Source organism: Salvelinus sp. IW2-2015, linkage group LG25, assembly GCF_002910315.2.
Source record: "Salvelinus sp. IW2-2015 linkage group LG25, ASM291031v2, whole genome shotgun sequence".
NCBI classification, from domain to species: domain Eukaryota; kingdom Metazoa; phylum Chordata; class Actinopteri; order Salmoniformes; family Salmonidae; genus Salvelinus; species Salvelinus sp. IW2-2015.
Window position 1 is genome coordinate 25,305,295 of NC_036865.1, and position 17,880 is coordinate 25,323,174.

Genomic DNA, 17,880 nt, shown 5'->3' on the forward strand with positions numbered 1-17,880 from the left:
TTTACTACTGGTTTAATGCTTTACTACTGGTTTAAAGGTTTACTACTGGTTTAATGGTTTACTACTGCTTTACTACTAGTTTAATGGTTTACTACCGGTTTAATGGTTTACTACTGGTTTAATGGTTTACTACTGGTTTAATGGTTTACTACTGCTTTAATGGTTTACTACTGCTTTACTATTGGTTTAATGGTTTACCACTGGTTTAATGGTTTACTACTGCTTTACTAATGCTTTACTCCTGGTTTAATGGCTTAGTATTGTTAACTACTGGTTTAATGATTTACTACTGGTTTAATGGTTTAGTATTGATTTACTGGTTTACTACTGGTTTAGTATTGATTTACCGATTTACTACTGGTTGAATGGTTTACTACTGCTTTACTACTGGTTGAATGGTTTACTACTGCTTTACTACTGGTTTAACGGTTTACTACTAGTTTAATGCTTTACTACTGGTTTAATGGTTTACTACTGGTTTAATGCTTTACTACTGCTTTACTACTGGTTTAATGGTTTACTACTGGTTTAATGGTTTACTGCTGGTTTAGTATTGATTTACTACTCGTTTAATGGTTTACTACTGGTTTAGTAATGGTTTACTACTAGTTTAGTATTGATTTACTACTGGTTTACTGCTGGTTTAGGATTGATTTACTACTGGTTTAATGGTTTACTACTGGTTTAATGGTTTAGTATTGATTTACTGGTTTACTACTGGTTTAGTATTGATTTACCGATTTACTACTGGTTTAATGGTTTACTACTGGTTTAGTACTGATTTACTACTGGTTTAGTATAGATTTACTACTGTCTTAGTATTGATTTACTACTGGTTGAATGGTTTACTTCTGGTTTAATGGTTTACTACTGGTTTTGTACTGATTTACTACTGGCTTAGTATTGAATTACTACTGGTTTAATGGTTTACTTCTGGTTTAATGTTTTGCTACTGGTTTAGTACTGATTTACTACTGGTTTAGTACAGGTTTACTACTGGTTTAGTATTGATTTACTACTGGTTTAATGGTTTACTACTGGTTTTAGTCTTGGTTACTACTAGTTTAGTATTGATTTACTACTGGTTTAATGGTTTACTACTGGTTTAGTATTGTGTTTACTACTGGTTTATGAATGGTTGTACTACTGGTTTAGTATATGGTTTACTACTGGTTTAATGTTTACTACTGGATTCATGGAGAAGGCCCTAAATATTGTCATAGACTCCAGCCACCCTAGTCATAGCTGTTCTCTCTGCTTCCGCATGGCAAGCGGTACCGGAGCGCCAAGTCTAGGTCCAGAGGCTTCTAAACAGCTTCTACCCCCAAGCCATAAGACTCCTGAACATCTAATCAAATGGCCACCCAGACTATTTGCATTGCCCCCCTTTTACACTGCTGCTACTCTCTGTTATATCTATGCATAGCCACTTTAATAACTCTACCTACATGTACATACAGTCGAAGTCAGAAGTTTACATCACCTTAGCCAAATACATTTAAACTCAGTTTTTCACAATTCCTGACATTTAATCGTAGTAAAATTTCCCTGTCTTAGGTCAGTTAGGATCACCCATTTATTTTAAGAATGTGAAATGTCAGAATAATAGTAGAGAGAATGATTTATTTCAGCTTTTATTTTTTTTCATCACATTCCCAATGGGTCAGAAGTTTACATACACTCAATTAGTATTTGGTAGCATTTCCTTTAAATTGTTTAACTTTGGTCAAACGTTTCGGGTAGCCTTCCACAAGCTTTCCACAATAAGTGTGGTGAATTTTGGCCTATTCCTCTTGACAGAGCTGGTGTAACTGAGTCGGGTTTGTAGGCCTCCTTGCTCGCACACGCTTTTTCAGTTCTGCCCACACATTTTCTGTAGGATGAGGTCAGGGCTTTGTGATGGCCACTCCAATACCTTGACTTAGTTGTCCTTAAGCCATTTTGTGCACAACTTTGGAAGTATGCTTGGGGTCATTGTCCATTTGGAAGACCCATTCGCGACCAAGCTTTAACTTCCTGACTGTGTCTTGAGATGTTTCTTCAATATATCCACATAATTGTCCTACCCTCATGTTGCTATCTATTTTGTGAAGTGCACCAGTCCCTCCTGCAGCAAAGCACCCACAACATAAGGGATAGTTTCTTCGGCTTGCAAGCATCCCCTTTTTCCTCCAAACATAACGATGGCCTTATGGCCAAACAGTTCTATTTTTGTTTCATCAGAACCAGAGAACATTTCTCAAAAAAGTACGATCTTTGTCCCCATGTGCATTTGCAACGTAGTCTGGCTTTTTTACGGCGGTTTTGGAGCAGTGGCTTCTTCCTTGCTGAGCGGCCTTTCAGGTTATGTTGATATAGGACTCGTTTAACTGTGGATGTAAATAATTTTGTACTTGTTTCCTCCAGCATCTTCACAAGGTCCTTTGCAGTTGTTCTGGGATTGATTTGCACCTTTTGCACCAAATACTTACATACAATTGTTTGTACAGATGAACGGTGTACGGTCAGGCGTTTGGAAATTGCTCCCAAGGATGAACCAGACTTGTGGAGTCTACAATTCTTGGCTGATTTCTTTTGATTTTCCCATGATGTCAAGCAAAGAGGCACTGAGTTTGAAGGTAGGCCTTGATATACATCCACAGGTACACTCCAATTGAATAAATTATGTCAATTAGCCTATCAGAAGCTTCTAAAGCCATGACATCATTTTTCTGGAATTTTCCAAGCTGTTTAAAGGACAGTCAACTTAGTGTATATAAACTTCTGACCACTGGAATTGTGGTACAGTGAATTATAAGTGAATAATCTGTCTGTAAACAATTGTTGGAAAAATTACTTGTGTCATGCACAAAGTAGATGTCCTAACCGACTTGCCAAAACTATAGTTCGTTAACAAGAAATTTGTGGAGTGGTTGAAAAACGAGTTTTAATGACTCCAACCTAAGTGTATGTAAACTTCCGACTTCAACTGTATTACCTCAATTACCTCGACTAACCGGTGCCACCGCACATTGACTCTGTCCCAGTACTCCCTGTACATCGCTATTGTTATTTTACTGCTGCTTGTTTGTTACTTTTATTTCTTATTGTTATTTAATTATTTTTGGGGGCATTTATTTTTTAAACCGCATTGTTGGTTAAGGGCTTGTAAGTAAGCATTTCACTGTAAGGTATACACCTGTTTATTCGGCGCATGTGACAAATAAAATGTGATTTGATAAGATTTGACCTACAGGGATGGACCAGAACACCATGTCTTCCCATAGCTGGTTAATTGAACTAATGGCACCACCTACAGAGATGGACCAGAACACCATGGAAGCCGTGTTACTTAAAACTGCACAGTGACAGCATTATCTGGCTACTGTGTAGCCAAACATGCACCACCCGGTCTGTGTGTCCTCTTAGCGTGTGTGTTATTTGCGTGTGTATGTGTGAACCCATCTGCTGTGCAACCCCAAGAGTGTGAGTGTGTATGTGGAGGGGGAGAGGGGGAGGGAGGTTAGTACTTCAATGATTGATTTAGGCTAAGGCACCACAACTAATATAAAAGTGATTCATCACCTGACAGGGCATTGGACAATTAAAAGCTTCTCTGGGAGTCTAAAAATAACATGTCCTTTTTTATTTATCCTAAATCCCCTCTGCAGAGACGTCCCTCACAGTCACACAACAACACACATGCACATCGCGCACGAACACACACACAATCACAGCACTTATCTCGTCCTCTTTTGTTAAACAGACCGGGCCATGCTCAGACAGGCAGCCTTTAAACTGACTGGGGAACAGCTTGTGGATAACAAGATATAGCACTTAACAACAGTGTGCACCTGAACCACACCTSAGCCTGCTGATCTGGGGTCAGATCAGTGAAAGGGAAATCAACATCAACACAATGCAGAAGAGTGTCTCTGTTTGGCAATACTGAACAGAACCATCCTAGTATAGTGAGTATGCACCGTCAAAAATGTTCTCGGGAAAAACACACTTAAGGCACACAGCCTTAAACCTACAACACACACACACACTACCGTTACAAAACCAAACCACATCCCCATCACATCCCTTTGAACATAAAACCAATTATGTGATAAAAGCCTCCATGCTTATATAAATGCAAATAAAACGACAGGACTTTCCTTATCTATCTGCCCATTCACTGATTAAACTAACATCGCTCTCAACTTCCATTAACTCCAAGCTGCTCTGTTGAGCTTTTTGGTAAAAACTCAACTCGTCGTGTTTGGAGGACAAAGAATGCTGAGTTGCATCCAAAGAACACCATACCTACTGTGAAGCATGGGGGTGGAAACATCATGCTTTGGGGCTGTTTTTCTGCAAAGGGACCAGGACGGACTGCATCCGCTGTAACAGGAAAGAATGAATGGGGCCATGTCTATTCGTGAGATAAAATCCTCCTCTCCATCAGCAAGGCACTGAAGATGAAACGTGGCGGTCTTTCAGCATGCACAAATGATCCCCAAAACACACCGCCCGCCGGCCAACGAAGAGTGGCTTCGTAAGAAGCATTTCAACCGGTCCTGGAGTGCCAGCCAGTTGAAAAGGTCCGCTTGTGCCAGCAACAGCCCAAAACAGTCACTGCTCTAGAGGAGAATCTGCATGTGAGGAAATGCGGCCAAAATACCAGCAACAGTGTGTGAAAACCTTGTGAAAACTTACAGAAAAACGTTTGACCTCTGTCATTGCCAAAAGGTATATAACAAAGTATTGAGATAAATTTTGTTATTGACCAAATCTTATTTTCCACCATAATTTGCAAATAAATTCATTAAAAATCCATACAATGTGATTTTCTGGATTTCTTTTTCTCATTTTGTCTGTCATAGTTGAAGTGTACCTATGATGTAAAATTACAGGCCTCTCTCATCTTTTTAAGTGGGAGAACTTGCACAATTGGTGGCTGACTAAATACCTTTTGGCCCCACTGTAGGAGGTGGATGGAGACTCTAGATGTTAATATAGGAGGTGGTTGGAGACTCTAATGTTATTGATAGGAGATGGATGGAGACTCTAGAGTTATATAGGAGGGGGATGGAGACTAACAATGTTATATACGAGCGGTGGCGACTCTAGATGGTTATATAGGAGGTGGATGAGAATCAACATGTATGTAGGAGTATGGTTAGATTGATGGGATGGAGACTCTAGATGACTACTAGGAGTTATAGGAGGTGGATGGAGACCTCTAAGATGTTAATTAGGAGGTAGGATGCAATACTCTAGATGTTATATAGAGGTGGATGGAGACTCTAGATGTTATATAGGAGTGGATGGAGACTCTAGATGTTTATAGAGGAGGTGGATGGAGACTCTAGATGTTTATATAGGAGGTGGAGGAGCTCTAGATGTTATTATAGGAGGTGGCATGAGACTCTAGATGTTATATAGGAGGTGGATGAGACTCTAGATCACATTATGTCAGATTCAAAGGCCGCGGCCAATCCGGCCCGCCGAGAAGGTTTTTTTACGGCCCCTGGGATGATCTTGATTTATTCATTAGAACCGGGCCGCCAGACCGCAGCAAGCCGGCAGCCCGCCAGATCTTTTACACGCACCAAATACTACATTTCCCACAACTGCAACGGTGACGCACACGAGCAGTAGCGCCCTCATCTTCAATACTTATTGGCACAGCAGTCTCGCATCACAGTAAAATTAACTTTCAGCATACCCATCAAAAATGGCAAAACGGAAGGTGGACACTGAGAAAACCGGCGGTTCAAACAAGTGCGATCGGAGTATACTGTTACGGAGTAGCTGGAAAACCTGTGTGTCTTCTGTGTTGGAGAAAGCTGTGAGCACGCTCACCTGAAAGAGTATATCTGAGACGACCATTTATGAAACGAAACACCCGCGGACAAAAACAAGAATCATGGACATGGAAACAAAAGGCTACAAAAAAGGCAGAGAATTTAAAACGACGGCCTCACAATCTCGACAGCTCTTTCAAAACAAAAAGCCAAATCACAAGCCAGCGCTGCTGTCCAACGGCCAGTTTTATTTTGGCCAGAAGAGATCGCTAATCAGGCCCGCATTTACGAGGGATTTCTCAAAACTGCCATGACTTAAAGTTACTGACGAAGTGTGCCCAGAAAAGAAAAAGCGCCAAACTCTTTTTAACATGTGAGTCTGAGCAGAAACAACCATTGCCAGAAAAAGCTAAAAGGGGAACCCCCAGTTGCTTCCATTCAATCTAACAAGGCAGCTTGTGAACAAAGGGAAAAGATTTCATTGCATATTCCTTGGCTGGGAGATGAAGAGCACCGACATTCTACATTGCCCAGTTGTTCAAATTCTTCATCCGCGGAGTGACATCCAGCCTAAGCGGACAGAGGAGTTTTCTGGCTTTCACGTCCCTATGCATGCACAACTACGGCGCCATGATTTGTATGAAGAAGTGTCAAGATGTGAAATTGAGATGGAGCCTGCCTTGGTAAAAACTCGGTGGTTTGCACAACCGCGGCAGCACCTGCCGATGTGTGGACACAAGCGACTGGTGGCGAAGATACGGGAAAAGATGAAAGAGAAACGCGACCAGGTGAGCTGACAGCTTATCATTGTATCATACACCAGGGAAGCGTCTGTGCCGGAAAGCCTGAAAAGGAGCATTAATGCAGCATCATTCCACGGCCACAGTTAACTTTTATCAAGCCAAAGGTTTGAATCACAACGCCAGTTCAAGCATTTCTGACGGACGTTAGAAACGGAGCATGCGTGATTGCCTTATCACACAGAGGTGCGATGCTAGCCAGGGAAAGGTGCTTCAAAGCTGTTTCGAGCTGTCGTGAGGAGATTTGTCTGTTTCTGGACAGCCAAAGGGAAAGACACAACACAAACTCGAGAACGAAATGTTTCTGTGTGAAATGGCTTTTCTGTGTTGACATCGAGTCATCTGAAGCACTGAACTGCAGCTGCAGGGTCCGGGATCATGTCATCTCTGATATGTACAAGTACAGTTGAGGCATTTAAAACCAAACTGGACCTCTGTGGGAGAGCGCAGATGCGGAAAGAAAATTGAGCCACTATTTCCCAGCTGCCAACCATGAAAGAGAAGCTCTCTACCAGTGCGTTCCCGAGCGCACAGTTGGCGCTAAAATAGGTATCGCTGCCGCTGACTTTCGACGCCGATTTCTACTTTGAAAGCACAAAAAAGCAGGTTGAACTGCTCCCCGGTAACCCATCTTGCTGTTGAGTGGAAAAGCTTCACCACCAAACCTCCAAAATGGAGTTTGATTGACTCCAATGCAATGATGCCTGAGGGAAATATGCGGCCCAGTGGTCTGCGGAGTTCGCCCTGTTTCCTCCCCGGACACAATCCCCAGCTGCGCATCCAGGGCTGCTCAAACGTGTCTATGTTTGTGCAGCACAATACCTGTGTGAACAACTGTTCTTTTTCTTATTTGAAAACCATGAACAAAAACACACACAAAGTCGACTTACTGCTTGAAACACCTCCACTCAATTCTGAGAGGATTTCCTCAGCTCAGAGCCTTACCTGCCAAATTGATGAACTTGTGGAAAAGATGGGACACCACAAGTATCACCTCAACCTCAACACAAGTGACACATTTACTGTGCAATCACACTATTTAAGCAGTTTTTTACTCAGATTCAAGTTTAAAAGTTAAAGTTTAATATTTGTTTCACTGCATGTTACGTTCTCCTTAAACAAAGTGTTGTTTTTGATTAATGATTTTTGCACTTATTTTAATTCGTATTTCAATCCAATTATATTTTAAAAATATTTCAGTTGGAGTGGATGATAGAAATATGCTATTATTGTTTTTTTCCTTCTGAAGTTTAAATTTAGCCCACTTTTGCTAAAATAGAAAATACGGCTACTGATCGGTGCGCTTTGAATACCGGCTTTTCTTTCAATAATTGTCATGTTATGGGCGATTTTTATATACAAGGAAATTTGTCTTTTGGTCTGTTGAAAATTAAAATTACTGACAGACCATAAGAAAATATTGCTTTATTTAATCCTGATCAATATGGAATATATTTGTTAGGTTTTCAGTAGCGTTCATTAGGTTCACTACGACTATACGTTCATTAAAAATTTTTCAATACACATTCAACCAGTGCCGGCCCTCGGCTTGTAGCTAAATTTTTTTATTTGGCCCTGCCCTCCATTTGACTTGCACACCCCTGCCTCTAGATGTTATATAGAGTGATGAGACTCTAGATGTTATTCTAGGAGGTGGATGGAGACTCTAAGTGTTACTATAGGAGGCTGGAAGACTCTAGCATGTTATATAGGAGGTGGGATAGGACTCTAGATGTTATATAGGAGGTGGATGGAGACTCTAGATGTTATATAGGAGGTGGATGGAGACTCTAGATGTTATATAGGAGGTAGGTGGTGGACTGTGGTTGGACCATGCAGAGATGGGGTGTGTGTTTGTGCGTGTGCGTGTGCGTGTGCGTGTGTACACAGGCCAGGTGGGAACAGTCATTCTCTAGCACTATTTCCCAGCTAGAAGCTTCATGGCTTTTCCTTCCTCTCCCGAGATGGAAGAAAACAGGTTTCAATCACAATCCAACAGAGAGCAGATTCCCGTATACAGGTGTTGGACTGAACCGGTCCCCAAGTCAGTCCACAACAGATCCCATTCAGTTACACAGAAATACAATGTTTACAATAAATTCAATGAATCGATGTAATTACATGTAATTACAACTACACACGAACTACACTACAAACTAATTTTAAAACAGAATTTCAATTAGTCATTCATTTGTCCATGATAATTCAATCAGTGTTTTTCTATGCCTTATCAGCAATTACCAGGTAGAGCTGAGTAGGCTGATCTGAATATCCCTGCTGTACAGTCATAAGAGACAGTCAGTACTTCCCAAATGGCACCCTAGTCCCTATGGGTCTTGGTCAGATGTAGTGCACTAGAAAGGGAATAGGGTGTCATTTGGGATGCGCAACCAATATCAGGCTCCACACTTCAGAAAATGAGCAAACCTCAATTTCCAAGAACACGACGTTGACAACTAACATTTGTCTTGCTATCTGTCTGCGGAGCATTGAGCCAGTATAAATAAGAGGTATTGTTAAACATTAAAACGCCTCCAAAAAACAAAACACTGTGAATTAACTGTGGACAGGTGGACTTGAGACCACAGAATACTAGACCTGCTCTGCAAATGAAATCAAACGTTTTCATTTCTCTGTGTTCAGCGCGGCTGRGGCTCTAAACCATAAACTGAGTGTAAAAAACCTTAGGAACACATTCCTAATATTAAGTTGCACCTCCTTTTCCCCTCAGAACAGCCTAAATTTGTCAGGTCATGGACTCTACAAAGCTGTCGATAGCGTTCCACAGAGATGCTGGGCCAATGTTGACTTCCCACAGTTCTGTGAGCTTGGATGGATGTCCTTTGGGTGGTGGACCATTCTTGATACACACGGGAAACTGTTGAGTGTGAAAAACCCAGCAGCGTTGCAGTTCTTGACACACTCAAACCGGTGCTCCTGGCACCTACTACCATACCCCGTTGAAAGGCACTTAAATATTTTGTCTTGCCCATTCACCCTCTGAATGGCACACACACACAATCCATGCTTCTGAAGCTAAGCAGGGTTGGTTCTGGTCAGGCCCTGGATGGGAGACCAGATGCTGCTGGAAGTGGTGTTGGAGGGCCAGTAGGAGGCACTCTTTCATCTGGTCTAAACAAAGATCCCAATGCCCCAGGGCAGTGATTGGGGACACTGCTCTGTGTAGGGTGCCGTCTTTCGGATGGGACGTTAAACGGGTGTCCTGACTCTCTGAGGTCATTAAAGATCCCATGGCACTTATCGTAAGAGTAGGGGTGTTAACCCCGTGTCCCTGGCTAAATTCCCAATCTGGCCCTCAACCATCACGGTCACCTAATAATCCCCAGTTTACAATTGGCTCATTCATCCCCCTCCTCTCCCTGTAACTATTCCCCAGGTCGTTGCTGCAAATGAGAACGTGTTCTCAGTCAACTTACCTGGTAAATAACGAAAATAAATAAAAATAAATGTCTCAATTGTCTCAAGGCTTAAAAATCCTCTTTAACCTGTCTGCTCCCCTTCATCTCCACGTTTGAAGTGGACTTAACAAGTGACATCAATAAGGGATCATAGCTTTTATCTGGTTCACCTGGTCAGTCCAGCATGGAAATGTACACTCATCAGTTGGATAATACTAGCAGACCGTTTGTAGATCCAATACCCTTCAGGTCTGCCCAGTCCGCTTCCAAACATATTTCTCACCTTATCCATTAATAGATAATAAGCACTGTTTGTCTCTTCACTGCTGTCATTGATCACAAACGCACACGCCACACACACACACACACACACACACACACACACACAACACACACCACACACACACACACACACACACACACACACACACACACACACACACACACACACAGCCTATCTGATAACCCAGAAACAGTATGTGTGTGTATCGGTGTGTGTGTTGCCGTGTATGTGTGTGACAATTTCAGGAGTAAGAGATCCTTCTAGAAGGGCCGTCCTGCAGAGTCTCTGGATCTTATTCATTTTACTCCCTCGTTCAACAGGAGCAGAGAGAGAAAGGATGAGATGAAGCATTTAAAACAGACCAGGACGTGGGAGGGAGGGAGGAGGGAGAGGGAGGGAGGGAGGGAGGAGGGTGGGAGGGAGGGAGGCTCCCAATGAAAATCATACCCTACAAATAGCAATCAGCTTTGCAACAAATGTTGTATTGCCGAATAATAGAAAAGAGAGATAAGCAGGGATTATGACTCTCTCTCCACAGATGCAGTATGACTGTATCCAGTGAAATGACAGTAACACTCTCTGACTGACTGGCAGACCTCCATAATCCAACCTAGTATTCTCACTGGTCTCTGTCGTTAGGACCAGGAGTTTTTACCTTGGCCACATGACCTGACCAGGAAAAACTCAGAGCTCTATGTGTCACCTCATATTCCAATACAATTGATCCGTTATTTCTTCACAGGGTTAAACAACTTTGGTAACTTTCCAAAAGGATTCACAGATTTACAGTTGAATCCCTCCTGATTACAAGAATAAGAGGTACAGTACTTTATTCCAGTCAATAGAACCTCTACTATTCCTTCCACCTGTTTCCACTGTGTTTACAAAGCATTCCACTGCAGGGTTAAGGTTAGTAACTTCAGCTCCTCTAAAGACAACAGCCACCTGGGAAAACATAACCCTGAGGAGGATACTGCTGTTTCTTACCCACTGATCAGTGCTGTGTGTGGCCCTCCTCCCTCTTGGGAGAGCAGAACACAGCTCCACTGAGGTAGACTTAAAAGCCCATATTATAAAAAGATCTCCCTCCCTCCCCATCTCCCTCTCTCTCTTCAAAAGAGCCGCTCTAAAGAGGAAGAGATAAACAAAACATGAGGCTATAATGTATTATGAATATGCAGTGTGTTATCAAGGCTGTGTTATTTGCTACAGTAATGACTTCCATTAACACCTGACCTGGAGTTCTCTGACCATCGATCAATCGTTAATATTTCAGAACACCAGAGATGGAAAGGTCATGTGAAGAGTGTTTGAGCTGCGTTGATGCGCGCATGTGTACGTGCGTGTGTACGGGTTGAGAACGTGTTTAGGATCAGGGGGAGAGGAAGAGTCTACAAGCCTAGTCAACACACACTCACACAGAGATACACACACACACACCCAGGGGTAAGTTGGTCACATTAAAGAAAGAGAGAGACAGAGAGAGACAGAGACACTCACAAAACTGTAAAATCATTATTATCTAATGAGTCAGAGAAACAGTCCTTAACTACAGCTAACATCCTTCCCTAAAATCTTGTGTTTCCCTAGGATCATTCCCTAATACCTAGTATCCTTCCCTAGGATCCTTTCCCAGGATCCTTCCCGAGGATCATTCCCTAATACCTAGTATCCTTCCCTAGGATCATTCCCTAATACCTAGTATCCTTCCCTATGATCATTCCCTAATACCTAGTATCCTTACCTAGGATCATTCCCTAATACCTAGTATCCTTCCCTAGAATCATTCCCTAATACCTAGTATCCTTCCCTAGGATCATTCCCTAATACCTAGTATCCTTCCTTAGGATCCTTTCCCAGGATCCTTCCCTAGGATCCTTCCCTAATACCTAGGATCCTTCTCTAAAACCTAATATCCTTCTTTAGGATCCTTCCGTAATACCTAGTGTCCTTCCCTAGAGCTGTCAGGTATGTGTCGCTGTCTCTCAAGCGTTAGATCAACCTCTCTGTGTATCCAGAGGCTTATTGTCTTGTCAATCACCTCGTCTAGGCTCTCTATAGAGTTTAATGTCAGGTGCTGTCTGTCTGTCTGTCTGTCTGTCTGTCTGTCTGTCTGTCTGTCTGTCTGTCTGTCTGTCTGTCTGTCTGTCTGTCTGTCTGTCTGTCTGTCCGTCCGTCCGTCCAGTGGAAGGGCTAAGGAAGAATCTGCCTCTGAGCTGCCAGTAAGTTGTCGGATTGTCTTAGTCACAAAAAGTCAAAGACTCTGTTTTCAGAGAGTTTCCACTTGTCATGAGACCAACTGGCGACAGACACAGACAGGCTGGTGACAGACACAGACAGGCTGGTGACAGACACAGACAGGCTGGTGACAGACACAGACAGGCTGGACAGCTGGTGATAGATCACAGACAGGCTGGTGATAGACACAGACAGGCCTGGTGATCAGAAGCACAGACAGCTGGTGAAACACAGACAGCTGGATACAGACACAGGCAGGCTGGTGAAAGACACAGACAAGGCTGGTGACAGAACACAGACAGGCTGGTGATAACACAAGACAGTTGGTGACAGACACAGACAGCCTGGTGACAGACACACAGGCTGGTGAAAGACAATACAGGCTGGTGATAGACACAGACAGGCTGGTGGTGGACACAGACAGGCGGTGACAGACACAGACAGGCTGGTGATAGACACAGACAGGCTGGTGAAGACACATACAGACTGGTGACAGAACACAAACAGGCTGGTGATAGACACAGACATGGTACAGACACATACAGGCTGGTGATAGACACAGACAGGCTGGAACCAACACAGACAGCTTGGAACAAGACACAGACAGGCTGGTGATAGACACAGACAGGCTGGTGATAGACCACCGACAGACTGGTGATAGACACCGACAGGCTGGTGACATGACACAGACAGGCTGGTGATAGACACGGACAGGCTGGTGATCGACACAGATCGACGGCTGGTGACAGACACAGACAGGCTGGTGACTAGAACACAGACAGGCTGTGTAGACACTGACAGCACTGGTGACAGACACAGACAGGCTGGTGACAGACAAAGACAGGCTGGTGACAGACACAGACAGGCTGGTGACAGACACAGAAAGACTGGTGACAGACACAGACAGACTGGTGACAGACACAGACAGGCGTGAGTGACAGACAGCAGACCAGACGGCTGTGTGACAGACACAGACAGGCTGGTGCAGACAGAACGGCAACAAGACATGTGAGAGCAGCTGGTGATACAGGCTGGTGACAGACACAGACAGGCTGGTGACAGACACAGACAGGCTGGTGATAGACACAGACAGGCTGGTGACAGACACAGACAGGCTGGTGATAGACACAGACAGACTGATGACAGACACAGACAGGCTGGTGACAGACTGGTGACAGAGCATCTACAGTCAGAAACACTGCATTTACTGTTTTGTCCATTTATATCTCCATTTATATTGTCCATTTATAGCATTCTAAATGGATTGATAGCATTCTAGGCTGCTAACAAACAGAGACAAATCACACAGACACTGTTTGAGCCTTACACACCGGGCTCACAGTGAGAGAGATAGGTGGAGGGAGGGAGCGGGAGGAGAGAGACAGGGAGCGGGAGGAGAGAGACAGAGGGAGATAGAGAATTAGAGGAGGGAGAGAGAGAGGTGAATAAAGGGATAGAGAGAAACACAGAGATGGTTTCTTCCCATCAAGTCTTGACCTTGGCATTATAAAGGAGATTTGTCTCCCTCTTTTTGTCTGAAATATGCAGTCGAGTCAGATCAGAATGAAAAGAGTTGAGTGGGGGAGAGGAAAGGAGGACGAGACAGAGAAAGGGAGGGGGAGAACAAGATAGAGGGAGGGAGGGAAGGAAGAGTGAGAGGTAAAGACTGGAATATATCCCTTTCTATAAACAAGGGACGAGACACATGCCAGGAATCATTTCCACACTACCGTGACCTGCACTACTGCTCAGATAACACCGCAGATGACAGACTTGGCATGATTTTATTAATTTCATTACTTTCATTTTTTTCTTGTCACGGCAACACCCAGACCTACTAACTGTATGGCAGAGGAAACATGCCGAGGAAAGATAGCAGAGGAAACATGCCGAGGAAAGATAGCAGAGGAAACATGCCGAGAGAGGATAGCAGAGGAAACATGCCGAGGAAAGATAGCAGAGGAAACATGCCGAGGAAAGATAGCAGAGAAAACAAGCCGAGGGAGGATAGCAGAGGAAACAAGCAGAGGGGAGATAGCAGAGGAAACAAGCAGAGGGAAATAGCAGAGGAAACATGCTGAGGGAGGATGGCAGAGAAACAAGGGAGAAGATAGCAGAGGAAACATGCCGAGGAAAGATAGCAGAGAGAAAACATGCTAGGGAGGATGGCAGAGGAAACAAGCTGAGGAAGATAGCAGAGAGAACATGCTGAGGAGGATGCAGAGAAACAAGCCGAAGGAGGATAGCAGAGGAAACAAGCGAGGGAAATAGCAGAGGAAACAAGCTGGGGAAGATAGCAGAGAACAACTGAGGAAGATAGCAGAGAAACATGCTGAGGGAGGATGGCAGAGGAAACAAGCTGAGGGAGGATGGCAGAGGAAACAAGCTGAGGAAGATAGCAGAGGAAACATGCTGAGGGAGGATGGCAGAGGAAACATGCTGAGGAAGATAGCAGAGGAAACAAGCTGAGGAGGATGCAGAGAAACATGCTGAGGAGGATGGCAGAGGAAACAAGCTGAGGGAGGATAGCGAGGGAAACAAGCTGAGGGAAGATAGCAGAGGAAACAAGCTAGGGAAGATAGCAGAGGAAACAAGCTGAGGGAAGATAGCAGAGGAAACATGCCGAGGGAAGATAGCAGAGGAAACAAGCTGAGGGAAGATAGCAGAGGAAACATGCGAGGGAAGATAGCAGAGGAAACAAGCTGAGGGAAGATAGCAAGGAAAACAAGCTGAGGAGGATAGCAGAGGAAACAAGCCGAGGGAGATAGCAGAGGAAACATGCTGAGGAAGATAGCAGAGGAAACATGCTGAGGGGGATAGCAGAGGAAACAAGCCGAGGGAGGATAGCAGAGGAAACAAGCCGAGGGAAGATAGCAGAGGAAACAAGCTGAGGAGGATAGCAGAGGAAACAAGCCGAGGGAAGATAGCAGAGGAAACAAGCCGAGGGAAGATAGCAGAGGAAACAAGCGAGAGGAGGATAGCAGAGAAAACATCCGAGGAAGATAGCAAAGAAACAACCGAGGGAAGATAGCAGAGGAAACAAGCCGAGGAAGATAGCAGAGAAACAAGCCGAGGGAAGATAGCAGAGGAACAAGCGAGGGAGATAGCAGAGGAAACATGCAGAGGGAGGATAGCAGAGGAAACACCGAGGAAGATAGCAGAGGAAATGCTGAGGAGGAGGCAGAGGAAACAAGCGGAGGAGATAGCAGAGGAAACAAGCAGAGGAAGTAGCAGAGGAAACAAGCAGGGAGGATAGCAGAGGAAACAAGCAAGGGAAGCTAGCAGAGGAAACAAGCAGAGGGAAGATAGCAGAGGAAACAAGCTGAGGGAAGATAGCAGAGGAACAAGCAGAGGGAAGATAGCAGAGAAACAAAGCCGAGGAAGATAGCAGAGGAAAACAGCTGAGAGGAGATGGCAGAGGAAACATCTGAGGGAGGATGGCAGAGGAAACAAGCCGAGGGAAGATAGCAGAGGAAACAAGCAGAGGGGAGATAGCAGAGGAAACAAGCTGAGGGAAGATAGCAGAGGAAACAAGCTGAGGGAAGATAGCAGAGGAAACAAGCTGAGGGAAGATAGCAGAGGAAACAAGCCAACACACGTAGTCTACAATAAAGGAAAGGCATGTATCACTGTCAGCATTTCCCTAGATATTTCCCTAGTCATTTAGCAGATGCTCTTATCCAGAGCAACTTATAGGATCAAATAGGATTAAGTGCCTTGCTCAAGGGCACATCAGCAGATTTTTCACCTAGTCGGCTTGGGGTTTCGTACCAGCGACCTTTCGGTTACTGGCCCAATGCTCTTAACCGCTAGGCTAACACATAAATCTGATTTRAATAGGATCTGTCAGAAAATTATATTTTCACACGCATTACCTAAAGCATTATCTATATTATCATAGTATTATTAACTCTGCTGGTCAGGGCTAGGATGGGTGAGAGCCTGAGAATGGCGTGGTTGGGGGATTTGAAGTATGGGATGCTTAGTTTACTGTGTGTGTGTGTATGCGTGTGTGTGTGTGTGCCCGCGTGTGTGTCTACAGGTGTGGGAGTGTAGGTATGTGTGTGTGTGGGTTTACAGATGGTGTGTGTGGGTCTACAGATGGTGTGTGTGTGTCTACAAGTGGGGGTGTCTCTGAGGACCAGGCAGATCTACTGATATCCTGTTCTATTTAGGTTACCATGGAAACAAAGTTTGGCGCAAGGCTGACCGGCTTCTATTGACAAAACCATAAAGGAGGAGAGGAGCTTTATAGTCTTTCAGATAACACACAAAAATCCATCAAACCCAGCACAAGGCTGCACTATGACACATTATACTGGACGACGAGGACCACGCCGTGTCTGAAGTATCTATTAATATCATATCTGATTCATGTTCAATAGCAACTCATAGTTTAAGAACTCATTCCATACAGCTACGTAACTCAGTAAGAATACTATTTCACCAATGTGAGTGACTGTAGCCTTCCATGTGTGAGTTCACTTGAGGTGAAGAAATATCCGATCTGATATGAAATCACAACGTAGTGTTCAATAGCAGCTCAATACAAAAGCACATATTAGCACATAAAAAGGGGATACTTACTCAGAAGAATCTATAAAGTATATTCCAAGTGCTCCGATGCTGAGAGCGAAAACTAGCACAACCTACAGAGAGAGAGAAGAGAGAAAGAGATACATCAGTTTTAGAACGCAAACATGTACAGTGCCTTCGGAAAGTATTCAGACCCCTTCAGCCTTAGTCTAAAATTGAATAAATACATTTCAAAATGTACACAGAATACTCCATAATGACAAAGTGGAAACAGGTTTTTAGAAATGTTTGCAAATGTATAAAATATAAAAAACAAACACCTTATTTACATAAGTATTCAGACCCTTTGCTATGAGACTCGAAATTGACCTCAGGTCCATCCTGTTTTCATTGATGTTTCTACAACTTGATTGGAGTCCACCTGTGCTAAATTCTTCAATTGTTTTGACATGATTTGGAAAGGTACACACCTGTCTATATAAGGTCCCACAGTTGACAGTGCATGTCAGAGCAAAAACCAAACCATGAGGTCGAAGGAATTGTCCGTAGAGCTCAGAGACAGGATTGTGTCGAGGCACAGATCTGGGGAAGGATACCAAAACYTTTCTGCAGCATTTAAGGTCCCCAAGAACACAGTGTCCTCCATCATTCTTAAATGGAAGTTTGGAACCACCAAGACTCTTCCCAGAGCTGGCCGCCCGGCCAGACTGAGCAATCGGGGGAGAAGGGCTTTAGTCAGGAAGGTGACCAAGAACCCGATGGTCACTCTGACAGAGCTCCAGAGTTCCTCTGTAGAGATGGGAAAACATTCCAGAAGGACAACCATCTCT

At 43.9% G+C, this 17,880-nt stretch overlaps 1 protein-coding gene across 1 annotated transcript in view; it reads right to left on the minus strand.

The window, feature by feature from the left end:
• The window catches only part of LOC111951745 (calcium-activated potassium channel subunit alpha-1a), a 176,291-nt gene extending 159,133 nt beyond the window's left edge, over positions 1 to 17,158 (minus strand). The window contains exon 1 of the mRNA XM_070434999.1: positions 17,102 to 17,158. The gene's annotated coding sequence lies outside the window, so the exon portion shown is untranslated. The remainder of the gene's footprint in view (positions 1 to 17,101) is intronic.
• Between the last annotated feature and the right edge of the window lie 722 nt (positions 17,159 to 17,880).